We start from the raw sequence: 15733 nt of genomic DNA, 5'->3' as shown, positions 1-15733 counted from the left end.
TTGCAATATAGCAGTGTACATAGTTGTGTGTATAAATGGTAATAAAAGTCCATAATTTAAAATCACTTTTGTAGCCTGGCATGGAAAATGAAAATATATTTCCAGCAAATGGAAATATAGAAATATGTTTACTTTACAGCTCTGAACAAGACAATATTTTGAATGCCTTACAGTGGAAATTTTTTTCTGCTTTACCTTTTGCTTTAAAATCACAAAACTAAGGGATGATGGTACTACTCACTATCCAACCAGAATGTTTGCATAAAATATTCTATTTTATATTAAATCATTTGAAAACTCCTCTTAGGAAGCACTGAAAAGAGGTCCAAAATATCTTTTCTGAAGTCGCATCAAAATAGCCCAATAGCAATACAAACAAGCAAGCAAACAAACAGCCCTTCTCTGAAAAAAAATCAAACTGGTTTCAATATAGAAGTAGTTCTCAACTTACAACCATTTGTTTAGTGACCATTTGAAATTACAATGGCATGGAAAAAAAACGACAGGATTGTTTTTCACACTTACGACCATTGCAGCATTCCTATGGTCAGGTGATCAACATTCAAATACGTGGCAACTGGCATGTATTTGTGACAGTTGAAGAGTCTCGGGGTTATATGATCACCTTTTGCAACCTACAGCCAAGCAAAGTCAATGGAAATCCAGATTTCCTTAGCAACCAGTTACTAATTAAACAACTGCAGTGATTCACTTAACTATAGCAAGATAGGTTGTAAAATAGGCAAACTTTTACTTAACAACTGTCTTATTTAGCAATGGAAATTTTGGGCTTGATTGTAGTTGACTATCTGTACCCAGTTTTATTTATTACTATATTGTATACTACGACAGATCCTAGACCAGGGGTGTCCAAACTTGGGAACTTTAAGACTTGTGGACTTCAACTCCCAGAATTCCCCAGCCAGCAATCTTACTGTCAGTTGACTTTGCTTTCCTTACCTTCAATGCTGTCTGAAAATGAAGCACAGCAACACAGAGGGAAGAATAGCATGACAGTATCTTATGAATAAAATTCAACTCCAACTTCTCCCTGTAAAAATTAATAGAAGAAAATGTATATGAAGATTCTCAAATCATCCAGGTCATGGTTGTCCCTTTTCCAAAAGGAAACTGGACTTTCTTGATGTTTTTTTTTCCTCTTTGAAAACATCTCGCTTCTCATCCAAGAAGCTTCTTTAAGCAGAAGAAACTTCTTGGATGAGAAGCAAAATGTTTAAAAAAAAACACGCAAGAAAGTCTAGTTGCCTTTTGGAAACAGCACCTTTGGGAGAGTAAATGTACATATCAGGCAAGCAGTAATCTTTTTCCAATGTCTAAAATGGTCTAATTTTATGAACACATGCTTAATTGACCATTCCAAATCCAATCTCCACTTTCCTCAATTTGTAACTCTTTCCCCCTAGATTTCTATCTAATAGCATCGCAGGGAGTTAGAGATAGAACAGACTAATAATTAAGGATAAAAATCAGTCCTATAGTTATGATTGTAACAGCTCTGCAATCCATATTCCTCTATTACCCAATCTTTGCTCCTCTAGTTGAGTTTCGTTCTGCAGTGGTGCTATTTAGGATTTGAAGGTTGAAAATCAAAACTTAAAGTTAGAGAGTACCAAAAATTTCAAGGACTGCTTGTGTTTCACCTTTCCCCCCCTCATATATGCCCTTCTGGATGTTTTTATTGTTTTAAATGTTTTTAAATGTTTTTATGTTTTTAGATCTATAGGCTGTCCAGAGTGACTGGTTGAGATGGCGGGAAGGGGTATAGAATTTGAATAAATAAGTAAATAAATGAATAATAACCAGGCCAGGCTACGTATTATAATTCCCCAAGAACTGATTTCTTTGAAGAAGTATCTGTGGTGGGAATTGCGCTGGAGCTCCCATGAGATTATAATAACCACTTCCTGAGAGCTACATAAATATTTTTATAAAAAAGACTGAATTTTTCATCAGGCAGATGTGTTCATCATAGCTCACTTGTACTTGTACTCAGTTGTAGAGGTCCCAGATTTAGATACTGACTCAGAGAACATAAAACTGACAAATAATTTGTCCTAGTAGAAGGCCAATTACTGTAATATTCCGTATGATTATTGTTTTGGATTCACTGTAGTTCATGTAATGAATTCCATGCCACATCACACTCAAGAAGTTAGACCTAGAAAAATCCTTCTTTGAGTAGGATAACATTGTAAAAAGACCTACAAATAAATATGCAATTGGAACCAAATGCCTAATCTACAAAATAATCATCTTTTTCTTAAAGTCCTGTTTCTAAGAAGTTGTCTTGTTAGATATGAAGGTATAAATAGGTTAAAAAAATAAAGTGGCCATGGAGAAGTGAAAAAGAGGCAGGAAGGAAATGGGAGGTGACCTGAAGTGGCTCACGAGACTGAGTTTCTTCATTGTATTGTTATAAGAATTGGCTGACATATTAAACTAATAAACATATACCAGATAATCGGCCATTGGCATAGTGATATATTAAAGCTGTATTTCTGAGCAATGTAAACATGGAAGCAAACATAAAGCTGTCAGTTTGAATACTGAGAAAAAATTATCAGCTCATGCTTCTATTTGAAGCAAAGCTATAAGGCCTCTTGCAATAATTAATTTGGGCCATTAGCTACAAGTCAAAGTTCAGTGCAGCTCATCTGTCTTCCTCACACTTTGGCAAAAATGCTGCACAAAAACAAACATTGGCTTCATGTCTGTTTTGCCATTAAAGAACCTATGATTTGACAGATCCATTGTTAAGTACATCTGGCGCAACTTGGCTCTGACAGGAATAGCTTTCTCTGCTTTTGTTAACTATGCCAGGACTTTCCCCACACATCAGACATACACAACTTTGACACACTCAGGGCAGCAAATAAAATTATTTGGCACAACTGCAAAGTGTTTTTTATTGGTGGCTAGTTAATAGTTACTGATTTAAGTAGAGAATTTACTACACTTGCATTTAGTATAAATATCCCCATAACTGTAAAACACACAAAGTATGTTTAAATCTTGAATAATTCATTGTCTCTGTGTTATGGTATATTTACCATAAGAAAATATGTGGGTTGAGCTTCTTTGCTGGTAGAAGAATTCACTTCATGGACTTCTCATTTCTTGCTTTCAGAATAACAGTGTTGGAAGGGACCTTAGAGATCTTCTAGTCCAACGCTCCTCTGCTCAGGCAGGAAACCCCATTCCATTTCAGATAAATGGTTATCCAATTTCTTCTTAAAAACGTCCAGTGTTGGAATTTTCCAACTTCTGGAGGCAACTTGTTCCACTGATTAATTGTTCTAACAATTTCAGTGGGGGTGAGGGAAATATCTAATGAAATGTAAAATTAGACTGATAATACTGCAGTTGTTGCTAACTTTATTTGCCACTGGATTTCAAATTCCTTATTATGTAGAAACATAACCCAACAATTATATGCTGCATCATTATTAGTCCTGTGTAATCTGATCACTATATGGAAGCAAAAGAGTTAGTTTCCCCTATCTTCATATCTCTATCTAGTTGTCAGCCATATTTTAATACCCCCACATCACTAACTATATTATTTTGGAAGCTTCTAAAGTTTCTTTTTATTGTTTAGATATAATTTTTATTATTTTTTAAAAAAGAGAATGAAAACAATACAAATTCTGGAAGGAAAAAGTAAAGAAAGTAGAGCATTATGAAAAAGGTACAAAGAAACTAAGGTAAAGAAAAAAGAGGGGGAAAAGGGGAAAAGGTATAAAGAAGTTGGTTCCTATCTTTTTAGCACCAATTACGTACATTTATATTTAATCCTCTTGCTATGATTACAAAGTAATTTCCTTTTTTCCATTGCTTATCCTTTCCCATCATCAAACCAATAAATCACATATTCATGTTTTCTCCTTTTCACGAAAAAGTCCATAAGTGGTTTCCAGTCACTAATGAATGTAGTCATTGATCTTTTTCTAAGCAAGCAAGTTAATTTTGCCATCTCTGATAGTGCCATCATCTTCAACAACCGTACCTCCATTGTCGTTTTTTAAAATATTTTCTATTTTTAATTATATGCAAGGAAATCTTCAGTTGGTCTTTTCTAATTGTTGTCTGTTAATTCCAGCAAAAATATTCTGGTTTCAGTTAAATATTAATTTGTAAAATTCTTTGTTTCATTGTGTGTGTTTGAATCCAAAATGATCTTGAATCCAAACCATTTACCAGGCATGATAAAGCGATCCTTTGTGTTGTCTACATTTTCAATATAAATTTGAAGTAGCTTTATACATTCTAGACAATTTGTCTGTGGTTATATACCAATAGTACATCATCTTAGAAAATTTATCTTTTAAATTATAATGTAAATTTCAGTTATCTTAACCACTCACTGTTATTATATCAATGTTATGTCCAAAGTTCTTAGCCCATTTTATCATTCATTCTTTTACTATTCTTCTTCCATTTCAATTTTTGATAATGGTTTATACATTTTACTAATTAAATACTAATTACATAATTTATATACTGTTCAACTTCTGTTTTCTCCTCCTCAATTACAAATATCCTATTATCTACCTTAAATCTTTCTCTTAACTGTGCATATAAAAAACTATTGAAAACTAAATCCCTCTGCAGCCAGCTGTTCTTTCAATTTCATCTTATATTCTCCATGATCTTGTTCTAGCAACTTTCAATGGATTAACCATTGGCCTGTGTCTGCTATTTCTTTCCTATAAAGTGCTAATTGTACCGAAACCTATAAAGGCATTTTTGGGTGGAGGCTGGGTTTATAACTACAGGTAGACCTCAATTGGGACCTGAATTTCTGTTGTAAATCTTAATCATAAGTTTAGTTGAACCAATGTTATCACAAGTTTTACAGTGGTTGTTAAATTTGTTAAACAATTCCATGGAGGGTGTGATGTCTCAGTGGTTAAAGACAATGGTGGGATTCAATTTTTTTTACTACCGGTTCGGTGGGCATAGCTTGGTGGGCATGGCCTGGCTTGGTGGGCATGACTTGGTGGGCATGGCTTGGTGGGCATGGCCTGGCTTGGTGGGCATGACTTGGTGGGCATGGCTTGGTGGGCATGGCAGGGGAAGATTACTGCAAAATCCTTATTCCTTCCCCATCCCACTAACCTGCTTTCCAGTTCTGCTCTCGTGTTCAGAGCAACAAAAGAAGATCAGCTGGGAGGCTGGGAGGAAGCAGGGGCAGGGTCAACTTATTTGCCGGTTCTCCAAACTACTCAAAATTTCTGCTGCCGGTTTTCCAGAACCTGGCAGAACCTGGCTGAATACCACCTCTGGTTAAAGACACTGAGCGTGTCAGTTGGAAAGCTAACAGCCTGTGTTTGAGACCCCAAGCACTGCATGATGGGGTGATCTTCTGTTAGTTGCCCACCTAGCAGTTTTAAAGCATGCAAATGCAATTATATAAAGATACCACTTCGGTGGGAAGTTATAGTGTTCTATGGACCTCGGGCTATAGTCATGATGGCTATATGACCACATAAATGTCTTCGGACAATGCTGGCTTCCGCGGTTACAAAACAGAGATCAGCATCACCTTTTAGAGTTGGAAACAACTGGATAGGAGAAACCTTTAACTTAAGCAAATCCAGCTTCTTCAATGGGCTTTTTGCTGCCAGAAATTGGCAAAAAAGGTAGCAAATTATGACTTTTTCTTGGTCCACAAGACCATGGATGCTGAAACTAGTTATAAATATGAGCCAGATGCCAGGTACTCAAATTGTGATCGCATGACAAGGGTGGTGGCGCAGTTGAGTACAAGTCATAAGTCACTTTTTCCAAGGCCATCATAATTTTTAACTACTGTTAAAAACGACAACTTGTATTCTGTATTTTCAATGTGGCACTGCTAATATAATGATTAATACAATCTACCAGTAGAAGAGACAAATCACAAAAACTAAACTATTACAACCAGATGGTATCACCATAGTACACAAACCAAGTAAAGACCTCCAAAACATCTTTTGAAGGCTAAAAAATGGCAGGTGACCATCAATTCTAGTCCACCTTAGCTAGGAAAACAAGCTGGGTGGCCTTGGCCTGTCATTGTCTCTCAGGCCAGAGTTCTTGTTGTAGGGACAATAGGAGAGGAAAGTGTATCCATATTCACTACATTGAGTTATTTGAAAAAATAATAAAGGTAGTATACAAACAAACCAAAAAGAAAATACAGGAAGAATCTACAACATAAAGTGCAAGGATTGTAACAACCATAACGTGCAACAGATAGGCAGAAAATTATATGCATTCCTGAACACCAACTAGCAGTCAGAAAGCATGATGAAAATCCCTTAATTTCACAATACATGGAAAGACTCAACCTTAGTTCAACAGGGAAATTGTTGAGCATCTTATCCCAAGCTAAACCCAAAAATGTGTTTTCCACCTTACTTTCCTTCCCTGCCCCTTTCTCTCCCCCACTTCTAAATCTGTGTTATTTAAGAATTAATTTATTTTAATGGCTTATTGAGTAAAATGTTCTTTGGTTTTTACTCTTGTATAGAATGTAATATGAAGAATAAGAACCACTTGAATAATTGTATTGTGCAGTGATTCAGTTTTGATACCAGTAGATATTTGGCACTGATTGTTGAGAATAAGAATTTCTCAACAAAAGATGAGGAATATTTTCAATGGCTGGAGTGCAAATGCAGGTTCTCTCATAATATGGCAAATGGCAGAAGCAGCCATATTTGGCTATGGAATCCAACAACTGAAATCTTCTTCTAGAATAATCCATCTTAAAAATTATGTCAGACTCATTGGTATTTTTGACACAGGTATTTTTCAGGTTGAAAAGTAGTTTTATTTTTATCCAGTCAACTTAAGAATCTATTTTTAGCCAATAATTCCATGTCACTTTGAGCACTAATATTTAGAACTCTCAGTTTACACATCTACTCTTGCCTTGAATGTAGAACTTGGGTAGAAAACCCATGTTGTCAAATAACTCTGGAAACTTGTCTGATCCAGGAGTTGGCTGGGCCATGCTTATCTTTCCTGTTAAGTGTATTTTGGGAAGTCTGTCACGGTCCATTGAATGGATCCTTTGTCAGTTTGTGAAAACTTTAAAAATTATATGACTTTGTAAGGAATGGATACATGTTTCCCCTGTGGCCACAGAGGCAGATGTGTTTTTATCAGTTCCCAGCATGCATCTTTAAAAAATAGATCTGAAGGTATTATTGTAAGTTGTTGTATTCTATGCCATATAATTAAACCGAGTGAAGACTATTTATTGGCATACGGTGAATATTGAGGTTTAAAGTCCTAAGATTTAAGTCTCATAATCAATCAGTTCTTCTTATAAAGAGTTTCTATAAACTTTGCCTTGAATTCAAAATCAAGGGTTATAAAGAAATCCTAGCATACTAGACATTTGTAAAAAAAAAAGGTTTGTGAAGAATGTTCCTTTACAGATGAATATGTAGAACCTTTGACATGAAAATGGCCTACAGCCCATATATTTTAGTTGTTGAGACTATAATCCTGGTACATGACATTTAAGCGATTGTATAATATGCTCCTTCATGTTTCTGAGAATCACCAGACAATCTTTGGGAAAACTGAAAAGTGTGTTATATCATTGGCTGTGCAGGTGAGCAGTGCTTTGAAAAAGTGGCATAATAAATACTGTTTATTGTAACTGAAGTAGAAGAAACAATGAAGAGATTTCCAAAGAAGTGAGTCACAATAGGGAAAATGCATTTTATGAAATAAAAATGCCCCCAAGAAACTTGTTTTCCAATTTGGTGATTATTCAGTAAATTTCTAAAACAGATAATTGTCTTCACTCTAATAAGTTTGAACATTATATTCCACATTCTTATGTATTGTGTGTAATTTTTTTAAAGCTGGTCAAATAACTTTATAAAAATCCACTCTGCCAATGTTTGCTGTGTCAGAAAAGTGAAAAGTGGCTTGCTACACAAAAATAGTAAAACAATGCATTCTAATTTATAAGAAGATATTACTTTGTATTATGTAGAAGTTGTATCAAGTTCTTTTTTGTGAAACATACATACCTAAATTTTTGCATGCAAGCATATGTACAATTTTTAATCCAATTGCCTTTCACTGCAATGGTCTTTGTCTTATAAATTATGCTCATTTTTCACAAAGTTCCGGGGAAACTAATTGCTGTTGACAGCTGCTAAGTTAATTCCCTAATTCATTTCCTAGATCGTATGGCGCAACTTTGTGATGGTGTGTTGGAGCCAGATATTTAGGCATTAACGACTTCAAAAGTGCAAGATAGCTTTCTTAGTGAATTATTGCTGTGAAAAATTGTCTATTCCTTCCATGACCATTTACCAAAGATAAAGGAAATATGTGAACTGTCACTCAGCTGATCTTGACTGGGAAAGCCTAATGGGATTGCACTCAGTTGGTATTTAGATGGAAAACTGTAAAAAAATAATCCCATGACTGAAAGTCATGTTGAAAAGTCATCCTAGAATATAGTAATTGTACACCACTTCCATATTTTTTTTACCAAGAAAGGAGTATGGACATGCCAATGACATAATAAGGAAATGAGCTTGATTTGATGGTGAATTTGTTTTAAACATTATACAGCAGCTATAGTTTACTGATAATAACTATCAGATGTTGGAAATAAACACAACATAAAGCAAAGGATTTTAAATGCATTGATCTAGTTATAAAGTAGCTGCTATTATAATGCTAGTCTATATTGCTTTTATTTTCAAACAAAGAAGTTGCATAGGGATGGAAGGAAGTACCATTTGTACCTGCCTGCCTGTTTTTATTATTTTTATTTTATTATTTTTATTATTTTTATTATTTTTATTATTTTTATTATTATTATTATTATTATTGTTATTATTATTATTATTATTATTATTATTATTATTATTATTATTATTATTATTATTATTATTATTATTATTATTATTATTATTATTATTATTAAAAATTTGAGTCTCTTCAGATTGAGATTTAGCTACCTAAAAAGTTTTTAAAAAATGATTAGGTTTGGCCTGCAACTTGTTGGTTTAATACTTCACTGGGGTTAATTTTTTAAAAGCGGTGAGAATACTACAGCTTGTTCTTTTTGTTAGGAAATGGAATTGGATTTTATGATGACAGATTCAGATTGAGACAAATCACATTTTCAATGCATGAGACAAGATTTACCACTGTTTCCTATGAGGATTTGTTTAAATGATTTCAAAATGCTTTTAACAGTCACCTGCTTGATAACATTTTTTGCAATACTGGCATCTGATGATGCTCAGCACCGAATATAGGTAGTCCTTGACTTACAACAGCTTATTTAGTTACAATGGCAGTAAAAAAAAGTAACTTATACCTGTTTTTGTGTGGCAGCATCCCCATGGTTATGTGACCAAAATTCAGATGCTTGGCAACTATTTCATATTTATGACAGCTGCAGTGTCCTGGGGTCATGTGATCACCTTTTGTGGCCTTCTGAAAAGCAAAGCCAATGGGGAAACCAGATTCACTTAACAAATGTGTTACTAACTTAACAACACAGTTAACAAGGACTAGCTTTACATGTGACTTACTCTTGTGAAAAGATGAGTAATTGGAAGCTGGCCCTGATTTTTTATTGTTTGCTGTGTCTGGAATCTTCAACCAATTTTGAGTTTTGTGCTAATAAAACATGGAACATTCAAATTATTTCATGTTTTATTTTATTGGCACAAAGCCAATTCATTCAAAGGTAACGAAAAGAAAAAAACTACCTTCCCCCATGTGAAAAAGGATTAGACACTCAAAATCTCCCAATTCAAATATTCTGCACTGTATTCACAACTCATTATGTTGTTAATCTACAGGATCAGTTACAAAAACCATTGTTTAGGAAGAATATTTCTGCATTTGGTTGCCTAAGAGGTAGACATAACTTTTATATGAAAAAGTCTATTTCTAAGAGCAACAGAATTTTCGCCCTTCCCAAAACAATAGAAAGACACACTTTCTTTTAGTGACTTTTCTAATGGACGTACCGAGGCATGTTTCTGGAATCATTTTGTCAAGCTCTAAAGTGAACAATATAATCCACTGTAATTTATATGGCTATGGAATTTTTTTTTGTGAACATCTGTGGAAGGCCTGTCTTGGTTTGAGAATTGTAGAAAACAAGCAATTGCTGGAGAGTTAGCCATTAAAAGACTAATATAAAAAAATTATACCTCTCCTTTTCAAATTTTTATGGGCTAATATCTACAAAGAACTTGTGGAAAGATCTTTTTATGTCTATGATTTTTGGAAGTAGTGTACGACTGGAGCCCTCTATTCTTTAGCTTTCTAGTCATCTTCCAATTTTAAGTAAAATAGCCATTTTAGGCTGTGGCGTTTTGAATGTCATGATTAGAAAAAAATTGAATGTTGTTATTGTTTGCAATAATTTTTAAATTTATAAAATTATTATTAAGAATATTGTTTTGCAATTAAAGTTTGTATATACATAAAAACTGAACTAAATATCAGTTCTGATTAAACTGTGAGAATGGGATTTTCACGCCTTTATTGTTGGTTTTTTGACATTTGAAATTTTTCTTCTGCTGAAGTGAGTGTGGAAAAGAGATGAGGAGAATGCTTCAGATAGAAACTGTAAATTTCTATCAAAAATGTTTTATTGAAAGGGTTTAATTTACTTTGTCCTCTTATTCATTTCTATTACATTTCAAGCTCCATACATCGGTTTTTAGAAAATGCATACTGCACATCAGATTTATGTCTCTACCACAGGAGGTCACTCAATAACAGTTCATACATTTCTAAATTTGTGCACAATGGAAGACCATAGATTCTCTGGAAAAGATTTTGAAACCATATTGGGAGAAAAAAAATCCATTCAGACATACCCTAACCATGCTCTACCGTGATCTATTTTTAGCAGTTTTCTATGATATTGTCATAGGACTAAAATAACGAGACAGCATCATGCCACAAACTCCATCTCTTTGATATTTCTGAGTGTCATATTGTGACACATGTAAAAAAGAGATGGAGCTTGCTTTATACATAATGGCACTTTTATCAGTCTGCTCACCCTAGTTTTCTCCATTCCCTCACACACCAAGGTTTTGCCTCTCACAGGTTCTATCCATCCATTTTTAAAAAATAAAATAATATATTTGATTTTGGTGTTTTTCTCTACTCTGAGGAACATGAGGAGATTCATTATCAAGAAAGGAAGTTGAAGTGCAAAAGTTACTTTGCAAAAGTTGCATGACATCACATTTCAATAGTGTACCTTGTATCAAATCATTTGGTTCAGTTCAAATACCTTAAACAGAACAGAATAACAGAGTTGAAGGGACCTTGGAAGTGTTCCAGTCCAACCCCTTGCTCAGGAAGGAATACTATATCACTTCAGACAAATGGTTGTCCAATATCTTCGTAAAAATTTCCAGGGTTGGACCATTTGCAACTTCTGGAAAAAATTGTTCCACTGATTAATTGTTCTAACTGTCAGAATATTTCTCCTTAGTTTTAGGTTGCTTCTTTCCTTGATTATTTTCCACCCATTGCTTCTTATCCTGCCCTCAGGTGCTTTGGAGAATACCTTGACTTCCTCTTCTTTGTGGCAGCCCTGAAATATCAGAACATTGTTATCATATAATAATAATAATTTTATTTGATTAGCCGCAACCCTCTCCCGAAGGACTCGGGGCGGCGTATCACCTTTAGTCCTTCTTTTCATTAAACTAGACATAACCAATTCCAATCCCGCAATCATCTTTGTTGCTCTTCTCTGCATTCTGTCTAGAATCCCAACATCTTTTCATATCATGGCCACCAAACCAGCATGCAGTATTCCAAGTGTGGTCTTACAAAGGCATTATAAAGTGGTATTAATTTGAGTCCCTTTCTCTTTCATGAATGTGCTGAAGATAACATGGCTCTTTGCTTTTTTGGCTAAGGTCAAATGTGTGCCTATCTCACAGAATTCTTGTGACAATAAATAAAAGAAAATATTGGAGAATGGAAAAGAAGCATATACATTACAGCATTTACACGCTTTTCCTTAAAACTCCATAAACTCACTGCTTGGATGATCACAGAATGGGGTTGATAACAAATTATACAATGTCTGTGGCAAAATAAACAAAATACTCTTGTCTCAAATTTCTGATTGGTTTGTTGATTTGCTAACTCTGTCTTTGATGGCTTATTAAATGGATGGGCCAGCAATTTATTAGGTGTTTCTTCAACTTTTAACTGCACTCTGCCTTTGTAGAGAAGCACGCCATGTCTATGGTGTGGAAGATGAGTCCGTGTGTGATGAGAGCCATGTGTGCTAAGTCCTCATTTTTCATAACAGCTGTCATTTACAGATGTATGACCCTCTTTGCCTGGTTATAGAGAAGGGGTGAGGAAATAGGAAAGCAGATAATGCACAGGGTTCAGTGAAGGAACTCTGTTAGTAGGCAGATTCACAAATCATGTCAAGCAAACCAGACGGGGCAAAAAGAACATTGCATCCCTCTTCAGAAGACAATAACAGATAGGACAGAGAAAGATGGAGTCTGAGCTGATTAGGAAAACAGGAATGGTTAATGGATAACAGCAATGTGGCGCCAAGTAGTTCATTCCATGTCATAAAGATATGAGAGGCAGCACGATCAGAGAGCAGGTAAAAGGTCTTTGAAACTCATCCAATGTTTGCAGATGATGCATTATATTCTCAGTGTTTCAAACTGAAATAGATATGGAAACTATGGTATAATTTTCTTTGGAAGTTATTGTTATTAATTTGTACTGGTGTCACAAACAAATGTAGATTGATTATTTGGCTTCTGATAAAACAGATATGGGATTACAGCCCCATTTGTCCCCAGTTCTTCATTATATTGAAAAGTTGAAAGTTGAAAACAAAATAGTCAAGATTTTTTCCTCCCCACACTGGGAGTGTGCATGATGAAAATTTACTCAAGATTCTCTTTTTGATAAAGCCACTTATGGATGGGAAAACCCCAGGAATTCTATTTTAAGAGGTGGGTGTGAGAGTAAATTCAAGATTTCAGTCAGTGGCATTCAGGGTGGAGATCAGTTCTTGCAAGATAGAGGACTGAGAATCATGATACAAGCTTCACACTGTTTAGCACCCAAACATAAAGCACCCATTGATCTCTCTCTTCTTTGCCTGCCATCTTGTCAATTTTGTTGCCTCTACAAATAATGTTGCTGAGAAAGATTTTCTAGCTTTACTTGCACCAAGGCTAGCCTATGAGTGAACAAAATACACTATGAACAAGAATATGTACTTAACTAGACTTTTCCACCCACTGTGCTATGTCAGAATTTCTTAAGCAGGCGTCTATATTTTGATGCCTTCCCGGGATATTGGAACTGCAACTCCCAAAATAGATCTAAATCTGGGGAGGTGTAATTTCAATAGTTCTCTACCAGGTTAGACAAAGATGCTTTGGAAAACACCTTCTTTCTTTTGAACATTGGGATGAAGCAATTGGCTGCTTAGGACATTAGTACTTCCAGATTGTTTTCTTGTGTGTATGGAACACCAAATCAGGGGTGGATTGCTGCTGGTGTTACTGCTGGGTTGCAACTCACTTGCAACGCACAGTCACTAAAATCCAAAATGATGGCGCCCAAGTGGCAGCAAGGGGACCGGTTCGGGGATGTCACAGGCCTGAATTCCACTACTGGTTCAGCCGAACAGGGCCAACCAGCAGCGACCCACCTCTGCACCAAACCTTTTTGAAGAGCATGAATAGATGATATCAGCGTCCACTCATCTGCAACCCACCACAATGTATCTACTATCTGTGTTTTCCTAGTCTGTGTTGAAAGTAGTGTTTTACAGTTTGAGTCAACTCAAGCATTGATGTTAGATTTGTCTTCCGTAAATTACCTTTTTCTAGGCAACTCTGCATTTTGATTGGTGGAATGTCCCAAATTGGAGTCAACAGTTGGTGCTTTGCTCCTCTCTATCATACTAACATCTGCTGCAGCTATTGATGAGAAACAGGAATCTTAGGAGGGAAGTAGTTATAACATTTGCCTGAAATATAAAAAAAATAAAAAAATCACGGGTATGAAACACATCAGAAATCTCTCTCTCTCTCTCTCTCTCTCTCTCTCTCTCTCTCTCTCTCTCTCTCTCTCTCCCTCCCTCCCTACTTCTCTCTCTTTCTCAGGAAGATCGATTCAGCTTGGGCTGCCAGGACAATTAATCTCCTGTTGCTGCACCATCCCAACTTTCTCTTCTAAGCAAAGAATTACAAGTAAAGTCTATATAAATCAATCAATCAATCTATCAATCAATCAATCTATCTATCCATTATTTATCAACGGAGCCTTCAATCCATGTGAATGGATGAGTGTGTACATACATACCAGGTTCATATCCTTTTGCTCAAGGATCATTCTGATCCAAACTGGAAAAATATAATGTAGGGATGTTTATTTTTAAGTTGGTTGTTCTACCACCATATACATTTTGTTTTTGCTTTGACTCTGCATACATATCTACACACACACAAAAACGTACACACATACATATTTATGCACATACACACATACAAATGACTAAATAAAATATGTCAAATACATATCAAGAAGGTATCTCCAGGAAGTAAATGATTGATAACTTGATAAGGGAAATGGGAAAGTCATAGTACTAGAAAAATAGACTAACTGGGGTGGGATGGGGCTATGGATAACTTAATCTCTTGCAAGCTGCTGCAAAATTACTTGAAGCCAGATGGGCTTTTCTTAATCTAGCTGAAAGTTAAATCAGCTTGTATTTCCCCAGACCATACCTGAGGACAGCAGTCCTAGAAAAAGATACAGTTGATTGAAAGAGTTGTGAAGAAGTTTATTATTTAGTTGACAACAGCCCTATGCAGCTTTTTGGAATTAAACCCAGTTGCTACACACCCATACTATTCATACTGCTGATCTCTCCCAAGATTCCAGTCCCAACTACAGTCTGACTTTCGAGATCAATATCTGATGAAGTTAAATACTGTGTATAACTTTTAATTTAACTTGAGAAAAAAACCTACCTTCCTTCGTCCAAAAGTTTGTTTTCTTGACTTATTGTCCTATGAAAGAGGATTTTGTTCCTCTATCTCATTCTAAGGGTTTCTCACATTACTTCTGATGAAAGAAATGATTCTTGGATTGATAATGTGCTGTGGTGGAGGCTGCTATTTTCTTTTTCTTTCCAACATATCTATCACTCTGCAACTTCCTGCTTGCCAATGTTTCCACTTCTGAAAAAGCACATTATATATTCTTTTGGGGTTAAAGTGAAGAGTGAGAAGCCAAGGAGGCTGTGGACAATTAAAGAGAGGCACCTAGAATGACAGACAGGACACTCATTTGGCTAACCTATAGTGAGAGTTGAAGATACCATATTCTAATCATGACGTCACCAAATTAATGAAAACTAAAAAGCAATTTTCTCCCCATCAGAATGAATGACGATGCTTTTGGGAAAAGTGCAAAAAGGGCTTGGCAGAACTCTACTTGTTGCTGTACATCTCATTTATTAACATTGTTGTTACTATTTTCTTCATACAGTCTATAATGCAGATGGGCTTGCCCCATATCTGAAATATGGCCTCCCCCCTGACCCCACAAAAGAGAGGTCCCAATCAGCCAGAGAATGGGCTTCAGACTAATATCAATATCAGGGTTTAAACTGGTGTGAAGAGCTCATTGGAACTGATGCTCC

The 15733-nt window shown here is 35.5% G+C and overlaps 1 long non-coding RNA gene across 2 annotated transcripts; it reads right to left on the bottom strand.

Annotated features, from left to right (window-relative positions):
• Positions 1–960: 960 nt before the first annotated feature.
• On the bottom strand, positions 961–15142 carry LOC309395210. Of its 2 annotated transcripts, none has more exons than XR_014175864.1 (3): positions 15060–15142; positions 13904–14053; positions 961–1051 (listed from the first exon to the last, which is right to left on the bottom strand). It is a non-coding gene; the product is annotated as an uncharacterized lncRNA (long non-coding RNA). The 2 variants fall into 2 exon arrangements; XR_014175865.1 differs by lacking the exon at positions 961–1051 and adding an exon at positions 11483–11620.
• Positions 15143–15733: the final 591 nt, after the last annotated feature.

The sequence above is a fragment of the Natrix helvetica genome (genome assembly GCF_964273705.1).
Source record: "Natrix helvetica genome assembly, chromosome: 7".
In the NCBI taxonomy this organism is placed as follows: domain Eukaryota; kingdom Metazoa; phylum Chordata; class Lepidosauria; order Squamata; family Natricidae; genus Natrix; species Natrix helvetica.
This window is presented reverse-complemented; position numbering and strand designations above follow the sequence as displayed.